Below are 14,804 nucleotides of genomic sequence, written 5' to 3'. Positions count from 1 at the left end.
TATTTTGATGGAAAAAGAAAAAGAAGAGATAACTGAAAAATAGAGAAGATTTGAGTTATTTAAAAGGGCTTCCCTGGTGGCTCAGACAGTAAAGAATCTGCCTGCAATGCAGGATACCTGGGTTCGATTGCTGGGTTGGGAAGATTCCCTGGAGGAGGGCATGGCAACCCTCTCCAGTACTCTTGCCTGGGGAATCCCATGGACAGAGGAGCCTGGTGGGCTACAGTCCATAGGGTCGAAAAAAATCAGACACGACTGAACGACTAAGCATACCACAAAAGTAATAAAAATAAGTTGCCAAGAACCATATTGTTTGCTGGAGAGAGATTGTCTTTAGCTTTCAGACTAACCCTATGGGAGATGTTATCTTCATTTAATAAACTGAGACTCAGGAAGATAAAATAATAAATCTGTGTCTCATTGAAAGTAAGAATTGAAAACTAAGAATACCTTTGCCAAATTGTGTGTTCTGAACACATCGTGGTCTCTCTGTGTCTCTGTCCTTCGGTCTAACTTATTTCTCCATCTCTCCATCCTGTTTCCACTCCCCGTTCCCCCCGCCCCAGCCCCAACATCTACCTTCCTGATTTTCTTCTTTTCTACAACTCGGCTATCTAAGCGTCATCCTTTCACTGAAAATAGAATCGTTAACAAGTGTCTTAAAATGTTACTCGTAAGTTCTCTCGTAACTAAAACTTCCATAAAGAGTCGTAGGTTTTTAAAGTGGGATTGTCACTTTCACAAAACATCAAAATATCTGCCGTTCTATAGGAGGAAACTCAGGCCCAGGGAAATTAAGTAACTTCCTTACACTGCCCTGTTCATTTACTGGCAGAGCTTGAATATAATTAAGACTCTTGGATCATAATGCATTTTTTCCCTGGAACTTGAGGTTAAAGACTGCTAGTTAAATATTAAAGGAGCTGAAGTATAGCACTTCTAGGAGTATAAAAGAACTAAAAGAAGAAGAAAAATATATTCAAAAAGTCAATTTTTTTCATAAGGTATTCATTTGGAAAGAATGATTTTTATAAATCACATGCACGTGCAAATTCCAGAATTATGGTGTTTTCTAGAGATTGATGCTGTTATGTTGATGCAGGAATAGTAGAAAATGCTGCATTTCTGAATGAAACTGGCCCAATTATAAGGCCTGTCTCCAACGAGTTCTGCAAAGATGGTGTTTTCTCTAGTGTTAGATTTGGATAAACCAGATTATGTTTGGCAGTTCTGAAGAGGCAATTAACCTTTACTAGGGTATATTATGGAGAAGGCAATGGCACCCCACTCCAGCACTCTTGCCTGGAAAATCCCAGAGACAGAGGAGCCTGGTGGGCTGCAGTCCATGGGGTCGAGAAGAGTCAGACACGACTGAGTGACTTCACTTTCACTTTTCACTTTCATGCATTGCAGAAGGAAATGGCAACCCACTCCAGTGTTCTTGCCTGGAGAATCCAGGGACGGGGGAGCCTGGTGGACTGCTGTCTATGGGGTCGCACAGAGTCGGACATGACTGAAGTGACTTAGCAGCAGGGTATATTATGCACCAGTCTAAACATTTTTGGAGAAGGCAATGGCAACCCACTCCAGTACTCTTGCCTGGAAAATCCCATGGACAGGAGAGCCTGGTAGGCTGCAGTCCATGGGGTCACAAAGAGTCAGACACGACTGAGCAAATTCACTTTCACTTTTCACTTTCATGAATTGGAGAAGGAAATGGCAACCCCCTCCAGTGTTCTTGCCTGGAGAATCCAGGGACGGGGGAGCCTGGTGGGCTGCTGTCTATGGGGTCGCACAGAGTCGGACACGACTGAAGTGACTTAGCAGCAGCAGCAAACATTTTCACATATCAGTACTAGATAGTATGGAATAGAATTAATATTTATCAGGGACCTATTATTGCCAGTTAGCATGCAAGATGCTTTACATGTGATATTAATGTCAACCCTTGCAACTATTCTCTCAGTCATGTCTGACTCTTTCTGACCCATGGACTATAGCCTGCCAGGCTCTTCTCTCCATGGGATTCTCTAGGTGAGAATACTGGAATGGGTAGTCATTCACTTCTCCAGGGGATCTTTCCAACCCAGGGATTGAACCCAGGTCTCCTGAATTGCAGGCAAATTCTTTATCATCTGAGCCACCAGGGAAGGTGGTACAGAGGGTAAAGCATCTGCCCACAGTGTGGGAGACCTGGGTTTGATCCCTGGGTCAGGAAGATCCCCTGGAGAAGGGCATGCCAACCCACTCCAGTACTCTTGTCTTGAAAATCTCATGGACAGAGAAGCTTGGTAGGCTACGGTCCACGGGGTCACAAGGAGTCAGACACGACTGAGTGACTTCACTTTTTCACTTTAGTAACGATCACAATATTTTGCTATTTTTTGATATTAGGGTCTTCATTTTACCAGTTCCTAAGGTAAGATTGAGGAGAGGTCACTTATTCAAGGACACATAGAGAGGACCACCTGAAATATGTTACCTGAATCAGAGAACACTGTCATTCCAGTATGTATCACAGTATGGTGGAATAAAGTAGGAAATGCATTTATCACAGACATGCCATCAAAAAAAGTAAAAGTAATAGTGTAAATTGCAGTTAATATTTGAATTAGGTTAGTTTTATAGTTATTAAAATAAGTTACATTAACCATTTTGAAAAATGATAGTTCTGTGGTTGTTTTTTTTCTCCAAAGCTTCTTAACCTAATAGTCAGCTTTATAAAATTTCAAATATTTGTGAAACCTATAAAAATACCTTTTTGTGCTTAACTATATATAATAGCTGCTGTGGATTTTAAAGAGAATCGCGAAGCCCAAACTTTTAAGAAGTCTTTCTTCCAGTATATGATCCAGGAAACCACTGCAACCAGAGCTGCTAGCCTGAGAATGAACACAGTTCTGTGGAAAGCAAAGTAAAAGCATGAAAGAAACTAGCTTTTTGTGACACAATTCATGTGAGTGTCATGTCTCACTTAAGCTGAAGTTCCACCTGCAGACTTTATGAGCCATCAGGGTGTATTGATACTTCCGTTTGCATTGGCTTTCTGTAGCTGGCAACTAGGTGTGAACTGATTCACTTGGATGACTCAGTATTAAAGATAATTATTTCTAAAGTATTGATGAATTATATTAGATACAAAAATATTTTTGAAGAAGATTTGTTAAATACATTTGAAAAATAGAATATCTAGGAAACTTCTTTCAAAGGAGGGAATCAAAACCATATGGATATTAAAATATTTTTAAGAGGTAAAATAATGTAGTATGACTGATGTGCTTAACAGAAAAAAAAAAGAGAAAATTAGAGACACAGAGACAGAGAGATTTCTTAGAGAAGTCACCAAAACCATAATCCAAAGAAGAAAACTCTGTTAAACTGGACTTCTTCGAAATTATCTGCTTTCCTCTTGGAAAGCACTGTTAAGTGATACATAAGCAAAAAGATGAGCAAAGGAATAAAAGAATTATTCACAAATTATTTACCCTGTTAAAGACTTGTATCTCTTTGATAACCATAAATTAGTTTTCTATGCCTGTGAATCTTTCTGTTTTGAAAATAAATCTGTATCTTTTGTTTCTTTTTAGATTCCCCATATCAGTCTATCATATTTATATTTGCCTGGCTTACTTATCTTAGTATGAGAATTTCTAGGTCTATATCTGTGTTGCTGCAAATGGCATTACTTCATTTGTTTTTATGGCTGAGTAATATTCCAATGTGTATGTGTGTGTGTGTGTGTGTGTGTGTGTGTACACACACCATATCTTCTTCATTCATCGGTTGAAGGACGTTTAGATTTCTTCCATGTCTTGTTCATTGAGATATGATTGTTAATATAGCATTCTGTAACTTTAAGGAGTATGGTATAATGATTTGACTTACATGCACCATGAAATGATTATTGCATTAAGTTTCATGTTAAGTTTCATGTACATCTATCATCATTTAAAATTTTTAAATTTGGCATCTAGCATGTTAAAACATTTGACAGTCCACACTCCTATTAAGTGTTACTTAATGAAACATGATTTTATACCCTTTCACACTGTAAACAGTATTTAGGTAAGTGGTGAATTATCTGTGTGAATTTTAATTTATTACTCTAATGCATTGGGTCTTGTTGAAATTTTAAAGAAAGAGTAAGCTTTTATTAAAGAGACTTGGCCATCCACATGGCCTCAATACTGAAAGCAAACACTGATGTAATGTTTCTCCCTGAGTGTCATTCTTAGGATTGTTATTAATTCCACAGAACCAACACTGAAAAACAGGGTCACATGGTGATTAATGTGACTAACACTGCACACCTCAATTCTGATTTTTTTCTTTTATGCCTCTGGTTCTATTGCCTAAGACCAATAGAAAATATAAATTCTGCCCTCAGCCACTCTTTTGCCTCAATCCCCGTCTCCTTAAAAGGTACCATTTATTCCTTTGTTCTTTGTAACTTAACTTTTTGGTCCCTCATCAAGATGCCTTCTATGCACGAACTTGGATTTTCCTCCTCACTTATTCAAACACTAGGAACAAGCCGTTATCATGAAGGCATCACTTTGCCTTTTTTTGCCTGAGTTATTTTTGTTTGTCTGTTGAAATTTACACGTCTTTTATCTTTCTAAGTCCCTGGTTTTATTGTTGGCCCATCCATTCAACCCCACCACCTTACGATGCCTCTTTATTTTCACAGCATGATATACAAAACATGACAGACGTTGTAAATTTGCCTAATTTGATTTGAGAAAAGAAATTGGGTCGTTTATCTTAGTGAATTCAATATATGGTTTCAGTTATGTGTTTTTTGGTAAACATTAAAAATTGAGACAAGCCCTGATGACCTCGCTTTTAAAAACTCCCCCCGCAGTTCTACTACTGCATAATTAGGATGTTTCTCTCCAGTCAACACTGCTGTTGTATTATCAGTATAGATTTATGCTCATTATTAAGGCTTTATGATATCCAACAATCACAGAGACGGGTGAATTATAAGACTAATTAGATGCACCAATTTTCTTTTATAAGATTTGCATTGTTTCAAAACCTTTGTGAAGTGCTAATTGCTTAAAATCCATCATGGCTGAGTTATTATTTTTCATAGTTTAATATGTATTGGTCTGAGTGGGGAGGATTTCAGAGATGTGGTATGAAGCAGGAAATCTCCATCTTCCAAAAGATCATCATCAGTACCTGGAGAAGCTGTTTGGAATTGAATCCTTTCCTAAAACCATGTTACAGCATTTAGACCTGTCTGTGGATTTTATAGATAATAAACTCAATGAGTAATGATGGCCCAGAATAAAGGATACCAAGGGTCAGAGGATGCAGGTCTCAGGGTGGGCTGTGGTCATCTGCCATCACGTTGTTGGATACAGGATAAGGCCAAAGAGACATTGTAGCCTTGGTGAGACATCTCTGTTTGAGTAAGATTGAGTCCCTAGAAGATCTTAGAGAGGCCAGAGACCCAGTGCTGCTGGCAAATGGGGAAATGAGGTTTGGGGTTCTAAAGGGGAAATCTAGGTACTGGGCCACCGTACACTACAGTTGTCACACCAGAATGGTCTCTCTTGCTCCAAAGGCCAACCTGGAGTCTTTTGTCTGGGTCTTCATTGAATGCGTGGTTGGTGGACTTTCAGCTGTGTCCAGTGTAATTCTTGCACTATTGATGAGCTTAGGAGCATTGGAAAAAAATTAGAATCTTATATATTTCCTCTACTGCTGCTGCTAAGTCACTTCAGTCATGTCTGACTCTGTGTGACTTCATAGACAGCAGCCCACTAGGCTCTGCCATCTCTGGGATTCTCCAGGCAAGAACACTGGAGTGGGTTGCCATTTCCTCCTCCAATGCATGAAAGTGAAGTCGCTCAGTCGTGTCCGACTCTTTGTGACCCCATGGACTGCAGCCTATGAAAAGAGACCAATGACAAGCCACTATCTCAAGCCTTTATTAAAACATTGCAGCATTAGAACAGTTTAAATGACTGTTTTCTGGGAAGGAAGTAAAATTTTTTATAAGGTGGGATCGAGGAAAGTAGTCATGATTTAGGTTTTTTTTTCCCCCCCAAGAATGTCTCGCCATTCAAATTCCTAAACTATGGGGGGAAAATGTTGTCTTTCCTTGGATAAGATGCGGAGACAGCAAGATGTGGGCCCTAGTCAAATAGCTGTTGGTTGGTCAGTTTGGGTTTAGTGAAAGCGGTGGAGAGGGACAGTTGAAACTAAGGTATCGCCAGGGTCAGTTCACATTTTAAGGTCTCAGGTTTTCCTTTTGGACAGAGTTACCTTAAGGGATAACATGCTTAGGCCAGTTGTCAACGTCAGGATGGGCACCTCATATCTGAGACTTTTATGCATGCCCTCCGTACCTTTGGAAATTACTGAATTTCCAGTGCGTGCGGAAGCGCTTCCTACAGCTTTTGTATTTCTTTGGTCACTGTACTCATTTGATCAGACAGTGTCTGTAAAGTACCATTTAAGACTCGGAGGGGGATGTAATGTAGGACCAGGAAGCCGTGGAACACTAGAAACAATCACTGATTGGCCTTGAAAGGCTGTCCATGGGTCCCACTGTCTTACCTGGTACAAATCATAAAAAGACATTCCACGTTCCACCTGGATTTTCTGATTTGGGTGATCTGGAGAGTGAGAGAAGAGCCAGGTGGTCAAGATTTTTTCTTCTGTGTCCCATTCTGTGCTCTTTCCGTGAGGTATTTTCAAAACAGTGAGGATTCATCCTTAAACGTGAAAACATCAGAATTAAAGAAAAAAAAAGAAAGGTTTTAACTTTTGTTAATAATCTGGAATTTTAACATGAAAGAAGGGACTAAGTGAAAAAGAACAAAGAACATGAGCCAAAGAGGGCGTGGTAGTCAGAGGGCTTCCAGAGGGAGTCTTAGATCAGGAATTTTGGATGGAAATGTCCCATGTGTTGCTTTGTCAAGATTCTTCAGAAAACTGTCTCTTTGATGATTTTTCTGTTTCTAAAGAATCCTTAAGGATTCTGTTTCATGTCTTCCATTAGTATGGAGGTACAAAAAAATTATGTATAATGACTTTTAACTGAGATATGACTGTAAACTTCAGTTCATATACACATATTAATACATATATAATACAGACTCACGCATATGGATAGATAGATATGCTTATGTATAATCATTCAAAAGCTTTTCACATTTTACAGCTTCTAAAATAAAAGTTGCTTAAGGCTAGAATTAGTGATCCACATTTGTCTGTTTTTCCTATTTTGATAATGTCCACATTAAAGATCAGATAATATAATTTTACTGAACTTAGGCTACCGGGCTCCTCTACCCATGGAATTTTGCAGGCAAGAATTTTGGAGGGGGTTGCCATTTCCTTCTCCAGGGGATCTTCCCAACTCAGGGATTGAAACCGTGTCTCCTGCTTGGTGGATAGGTATTTTACCAGTGAGCCACCAGGGTCATTCTGATCATGCTCTTGGGGTTTCCCAAACTTGTCAAGGGTATCAAAAGTGAGAGTGGTTTCGGGCACCTATGAATTTTGAAATATTTAAACTCTAAAACATTTGTGAAATAAATAGTAACTTGAGTCTTTAGATCAATTCAATTCATTTAGAAAGATTGAACCATGAGAGAGATAACCTTGTCACTATATAAATTAGAATTTTACAGTGATAATAATTTAATATAATACACTATAGAAGATGTATAGCACATAATCTCTAAGCTTTTATTGTTTTCTCATTCTAGTTGGCCAAAGGAATCATGCAATTTTTCAGGAATATTATTACATGAACATTCATGATTTTCTAATATGATTTATAAACCAATAGATTCATAAACTAAATGTTAAAGACTTCAAAATTCATCTTTATAAATTCTTTCCTTATTTGAACTAGAACTCTTAAAAGTAATAAACAGGATTATAACTAGATTACATTTCTCAGTTGGTTTGTTTCTCTGTTCTTTTTTCTAATTAGCTCATTTTTTTTAAGCAAAAGAAATCCAGTTTTTTGGGTTTTGCTTCTTTTTTGACTCTGTTTATCTGAGATAGATATTTGTAGAATGCAAACATGATGACTTTGATCAATATGTCTCCAAAATTTCCCAAGTAGGTAAGGAAAGGATGGGAGATGAAGAAAAATGAAAAGTAACAGGGAAGTAAGTGGGAGCTGACTTCAAACAATTGTTAAATTCTCTTTGAAAGTGAAGTCACTCAGTTATGTCCAGGTCTTTGCAACCCATGGACTATAGCCTACCAGGCTCCTCCATCAGTGGAATTTTCCAGGCAAGAGTACTGGAGTGGACTGCCATTTCTTTCTCCAGGGAATCTTCCTGACCCAAGGTTGGAACCCAGGTCTCCCACATTGCAGGCAGACGCTTTACCATCTGAGCCACCAGAGAAGCCCTAAATTGTCTTTGGAAATGCCTAATTATGTTCCCTCTGATAGGAGGAGAGAAAGCTTCGATAGAGGAAGCGGACCTCGACATAAACACATGCACAGTTAAACAAGTGTGCACTCCACACTTACACACACACCCATACCACACCCACACACCCACACCCACACACCCACCCCGCACACACACGCATAAGGCTCATTGCAGCTGGCTGAGATAAGGTGTTTTCTCTGTCTCCTTAGGAGGTTGTATGCCTCTGAATGAGCCGTCTTGTTTATGTCAAAAATTCTTTGAGATGTTCACTGTAATCCTAACTTGTCCATGGGGAGTACTATGGACTGAATGTCTTCCCCAAATTCCTAGGTTGTAACTCTAATGACCCTTCCCCACCAGTGTGTGCTTGGACATAGAGTCTCCAAAGAAGTAGAAAAAGTTGAATGGGGACCCAAGGGAGGGGCTCCGAACTTTGTTGAATTAATGTCCTTGAAAAGAATGTCATCTGACTACTAAGTCATCAGGATTCCACAATATCTTCTTTACCTAAACCGTGCTGCAGAATGACTAATAATGCATTTCTATAACAAGTGAGTAATCTGCAAAGGCTGTATAATTGCAACTGTCAGGAATTTAGAGCCTTTTTAGAAAAGTGTATAGTGAATAGTTTCTGTATCTTACTCATGAGTTCTGAGCACCTCCTTTGTCACATTTTTCTGTGCATTAAGTCAATGTCTCCATGAAGCTTCATTGACACTAGAAAATTACCTTTAATTATATAGCATTAAGGGCTTCCCTGGTGGCTCACTGGTAAAGAACCTGCCTGCAATGCAGGAGCCGCAGGAGCTGGGGGTTTGATCCCTGGGTCTGGAAGATCCCCTGGAGGAGGGTATGGTAACCCACTTCAGTATTCTTGCCTAGAGAATCCCATGGACAGAAGAGCCTGGCAGGCTACGGCCCACAGGATCATAAAGAGTCAGACACAACTGGAGTGACTTAGCACAGCACAGAATACAGCATTAAGCAAATGAGTGTATTATTGCATTTTCCAACTTGGATTCAATAGCACTTCATGGATACATAGGCACTGCCGTGTTTGAGCTGAATCTTCATCCGTAAATTTTCTTGTTACAAGTTAGCTTTTCTTTAACCATCAACACATTTCTCCCAAGAGGTTTTTAAAATGTTCAGGTGTGGGTGTGGTGACAGGAAGAATGCACTTTGACATCACCAGTTCCTCCAACTGCCCCAGGTAACCCTGCCTGTGACTCTAACCGGGACTCTCAGAAGATAGACCTACTCCCTGTCAAACAGTCCAAAGGTTACAAAACAATAATAACAAAAGCTGAGAAACAAAATCACTAAGAAGTAACAAGACTAGTTAACATTTATTGGGTTGGCCAAAAGTTCATTCTGGTTATTCTGTAAGATGTTACAGGAAAATCCAAACAAACTTCTTGGCCAATCCAATACTTCTTCACTTGAAATATTTTGCAGGTGTTCCTACCTAAACCCCTAGAACGAAGCTCTTCGAGAGTTCTTCCTGGAGTTGGGGTATCCCAGGTACCTCTAACACCTGTAATCTAGGTCTTCTGCCCTGATCCTTGATACCAAAAGAGGAGCAGGAGATTTAGGGTAATTGATAGAAAAAAAAAAAAAACCAAAACATCACATACTATTTACCCACACACCTTAAGCCAATTAAGACATGATATTCTTGTGGTATAAACTTTTGTCTCCAATAGAAAGGGGGTAGTTTGTTTAATCCAAGGAAGTTTTTCCTTTCACATTTTGCATTTACCCATGTTCATAAGAGTTTTTCTTCTATTTACATTGCTTTCAAGACAAATGGAAATTTCCTGCTGCAAAGCTGTCCTTAGTGTTTGAGGTTACAGTTAGAGGAGTTTTTTTTTTTTTTTAATAAAATATCTGTTTAAATGAAACCACAGCCATTCTTCTGTAAAAATGTAATCCCAAACTGTAAAGGTTAAAAGGCTTATATTATGGAATATTTTCTAGCAGACTCATTATTACTTGGTAACCAAATTCTGTCAGTGGCTTATAAACTAACAATGGGCTTAGGGAAAAAAAATTTCTTATTGATAAACAAGAGATTCTTAGCAAAGTTTTTGGTGACTGAAAATGACCGTTAAGGTGTTGTTGTTTTTCAGTCACTAAGTCGTATCTGTTATCTTTGTGACCCCATAAAAGTGTAGCAGGGATTACCTGGAACTTTATGTAGTTGAAGGAGCTGACTAGAAAGGGCCAATTTATAGGGGAAAAACTATCTTATTTGGAAAAACTTCATATATCGAGAATGAACTTGTAAAATGAGTTACTTTGCCAGCTAAAGCACGGATACCTTTCTTAGGTCTTTATTATTGTTGTTGGTTTAGTGAACAGGAGTATACCCTCCAAAATTTCTCCCATTCTTGTCTGTGGAAAAACAGATTTTCTTTTAAGTACTGCCAACAACCACTCTAAAGGACCATTAATATTCCACTGACAATATTCTAACCTATACTCCATCACATTAGAACTTTCTGGTAAGTCACTTCAGTTGTGTCCGACTCTGTGAGACCCCATAGAGGGCAGCCCATTAGGCTTCCCCGTCCCTGGGACTCTCCAGGCAAGAACAATGGAGTGGGTTGCCATTTCCTTCTCCAATGCATGAAAGTGAAAAGTGAAAGTGAAGTCGCTCAGTCGTGTCCCAATCTTAGCGACCCCATGGACTGCAGCCCACCAGGCCCCTCTGTCCATGGGATTTTCCAGGCAAGAGTACTGGAGTGGGTTGCCATTGCCGTCTCCAATTTAATGTATATCTGCACACTAAAATATATTTATTTTTCTCTTGATGCACAGTTGGTTTTTTCTTGGAATTATTAGTTTTATTTTCCCCCACGTTGTTGTATCCCTGTTTCCGAGATACTGCCCCATTTTCATTTATCCAACTGCTAAATTTAATTATTTATTTTAGCAATCTGAGAACTTTCTTTTTAATTTATTATGGCAATTATACTTTTAATATCTAAGAGCTCCTTCTTTCCACAGTCTCTTGTCTTATGATGTAATACATTAAGTCCGTTAGATGCTTTTTGGTTTTTTTATCTTAGTTTGTTATTAAACTTTTTTTCTCTGAATCAAGTGTTTGCTTTGAGTTTTTAATCTTCTTTTCTTTAAGGGAGAAAGGGAATTTCCTTCATTCAAGTTATAGACTTTCTTCAAATGGCCCCAGATCCTTCTTGTCCAGAATGTTTAAGAACAAGATATTATAGTAAAGTTCCCCCGTCAAGGGTCACAGCCTTCTAATGGTGAAGGGACAAAACTATATTTTTTCTAATAGTCATGTACAGATGTAAGGGGGCTTCCCTGGTGGCTCAGTCAGTGAAGAATCTGCCTCAATTCAGGAGAACTGGGTTGTATCCCTGGGTCTAGAATATCCCCTGGAGAAGGAAACAGCAACCCACTCCAGTATTCTTGCCTGGGAAATCCCATTGGCAGAGGAGCCAGGTGGGCTACAGTCCATAGGGTTGCAAAGAGTTGGACACAACTGAGTGACTAGCACACACACATGGATGTGAGAGTTGGACCATAAAGAAGGCTGAGCACTGAAGAATTGATGATTTCAAATTGTGGGGCTGGAGAAAACTCTTGAGAACTCTTTGGACTGCAAAGAGATCAAACCAGTCAACCCTAAAGGAAATCAACCTTGAATATTCACTGGAAGGACTGATGCTAAAGCTCCAATATTTGGCCACCTGATCCAAAGAGCCAACTCATTAGAAAAGACACTGGTGCTGGGAAAGCTTGAAGGCAAAAAGAAAAGGGGACAGCAGAGGAGGAGATGATGGCATCACTGACTCAATGGACATGAGTTTGAGCAAACTCTGGGAGATGGTGAAGGCCAGGGAAGCCTGGCACACTGCAGGCCATGGGGTTGTGAAGAGTCGGACCTGACTTAGCGCCTGAACACCAACTATTTACTGGAGTTCACGTGTATAGAAATAATGTTCATATTTCTCCCTAAGCATTATTTCTTGAGTGAAGAAGCTTTCAATTCTTGCCAGGTTGGCAGATGTCCAGTTGCTAAGCTTTTGTGAAGAAGTGGGGTGTACTATTTTTACATTAAAAGCTTTGCGCCCAGCCTATACTGATTTCTCAGTCACAGAGCTATAGTCCTATCCATGAATTTTGGGGGATGTACTTCCTCCAACTGGTTTAGCCATTTGTTCTTTAAATTCAGGATAAGTGTTAAGTTGTCTAATAACCTGACAATCTCTGATCTCTCTTGGTATGAACTTAAAAAATAGATAATAATTTCATGTAATTTCTATGGTATCTTGGAGATTAGAAGAGACTTTCACATGCGATCAGTCTGGCATCTTAAAGCTGGAAACTTTTTTTTTCTATTTATCATTTGAGGATTAATTAAATTTGTATTCAGTGTTTTGAATTATTAGCTATATATATATATACATAATTAACTTTATTGTGTTGTTATGAGTTTAATTTTGCTTTAGAAATTTATTACATTTCTCAAATTCATCTGGAAAATGTGACTAACTTGATAGCTTGAGGTTCAGTATTAAAACTGTGTCTACAAAATTCAGATTAAACGTACTTGAAGCGGCTCCAGTATCTCTATAGCACTGCAAATTGAAGTCTATGACTCTTTAGCATAGAGACAGAGGCATTATAGAAACATTTCAAGTAAACAATATAAATAAAATATTTTTTTAGATTTATATGTAAATGATTAGACTTACTCATTTAGAATATTCAGGTATTTAGTTTCAACATACAGGAGAATTACATATACTTTTTAGAATGTTTGACAATTTGAGCCATAAATAGTTTTATGAATTTAGATTAAATCACTCAGTGATTCTGATCACCTGTTCATGTTATGTTTTGTAAGCATTGTCACTGAATGGGAGAGAAATTGAGTTCTTCTGATCATCAGAGGTTGTTTTAATCTCATGGATAAAAACAATGTGGTTTTAAATTATGCAAAAGTGAAAGTTCTTTAAGAGCAATAGCTAAATTTCTATATCCATCCATCTTATTTTCTGTCTTTATCCCAGGAATAGGAAATAGCAACCCATTCCAGTAATCTTCCTGAAAAATTTCATGGATGAAAGAGCCTCGTGGGCTACAGTCCATGGGGTTGCAAAGAGTCAGACATGACTGAGCACGTATCACTTACTAAAAGGAAATAAAACACATGTGAATGTGTATTTATATACATATAAGTACATAGAATGTATTTAGAAATTCTCTTTTTTAGAACTTTGGTTTTGATAAAGGATGTATAGTTCATATTATCTGTAGTAGCTTATTATCTGTAGTAGCTTATTATGTAGTTCATATTATCTGTAGTAGCTTCCTGTATTATCTTACAGGAAGAACTTTCCTAAGCTTTAAAGGGGTGACACCATTCACTGTTATATTTACACAAGCTTTGTAGTGTATATCACTTTAAGATACTTGTCTTCATCTTTTTTCTTTATATTTTTCTAAGATGTAAGTTTCTAGTTAACATATTCTAGAATTGTTAATTCATATCTTTTTCTTCATTTCTATCTGTATCCTTATCACATCTTATGTGAAATATAATTTTAGATAATAATCACATTCTGTTCCTACTTTTCATGCTCTGCAACCATAATGTGCTTCATAGGGTCCATGCACAATAAGAGCATTTGTTAGATTTTCTGTTACTAATTAGATAGAATTCAAGTTGTTTTGCATTCCTGATACCAAGATTTCTTTTCTATACCTTTCTTCTGTATACCTTGAATTTTCAAAAAAAATTTTTCCTTACCACCTTCTAGAACCTGATGCTATACTAAGAAAACTTTATTCACTAAGATCACGCTTGTGAAATGAACTCATTGTTCAGTAATGAGAACACATGTACTTCCATCTACAGATGCTTATGAGCATTTCTATTGAATGTTATTTTAAACAAGGGATGTTGTGTTTCTCATCCATCATGACGAAGGCTGTGCAGCCAAATAGCTCTTACCTACTTGCGTTAGTGATTCTGACCACAGCAGAAACGGCATGAAGCAGCACTTGGACCGCTCTGTTGTTCACTTCTTCCTTCAGCCTGAAACAAGTATCTCCTGTGCAGGCGATGGGTGCAACAGAGGCGCTCTTGAATTCCTTGAAGTAGAAACCATTTGGTGTGTTAGCAAATGGGACTGCTGTAGCTTTTTCAGTCACTTTTCTTTGTATCAGAGCATAATTCTATCAAAATAACTCTAAGGTAGACCAAGCCACTAGCTTTCTAGAGAGTTCAAGAGAGGTGAAGCAAATATCGATGTTCTTTTTCCTAATTTCTTTGAAATTCAAATATATATGCATGTAGGTGTTTTTCCTATTATAAATGAAATAATATTTTATTATAAAGTATTATATATGTAT

This window comes from Bos indicus x Bos taurus, chromosome 24 (assembly GCF_003369695.1).
Source record: "Bos indicus x Bos taurus breed Angus x Brahman F1 hybrid chromosome 24, Bos_hybrid_MaternalHap_v2.0, whole genome shotgun sequence".
Taxonomy (NCBI): domain Eukaryota; kingdom Metazoa; phylum Chordata; class Mammalia; order Artiodactyla; family Bovidae; genus Bos; species Bos indicus x Bos taurus.
Note: the sequence above shows the minus strand (reverse complement) of the source record.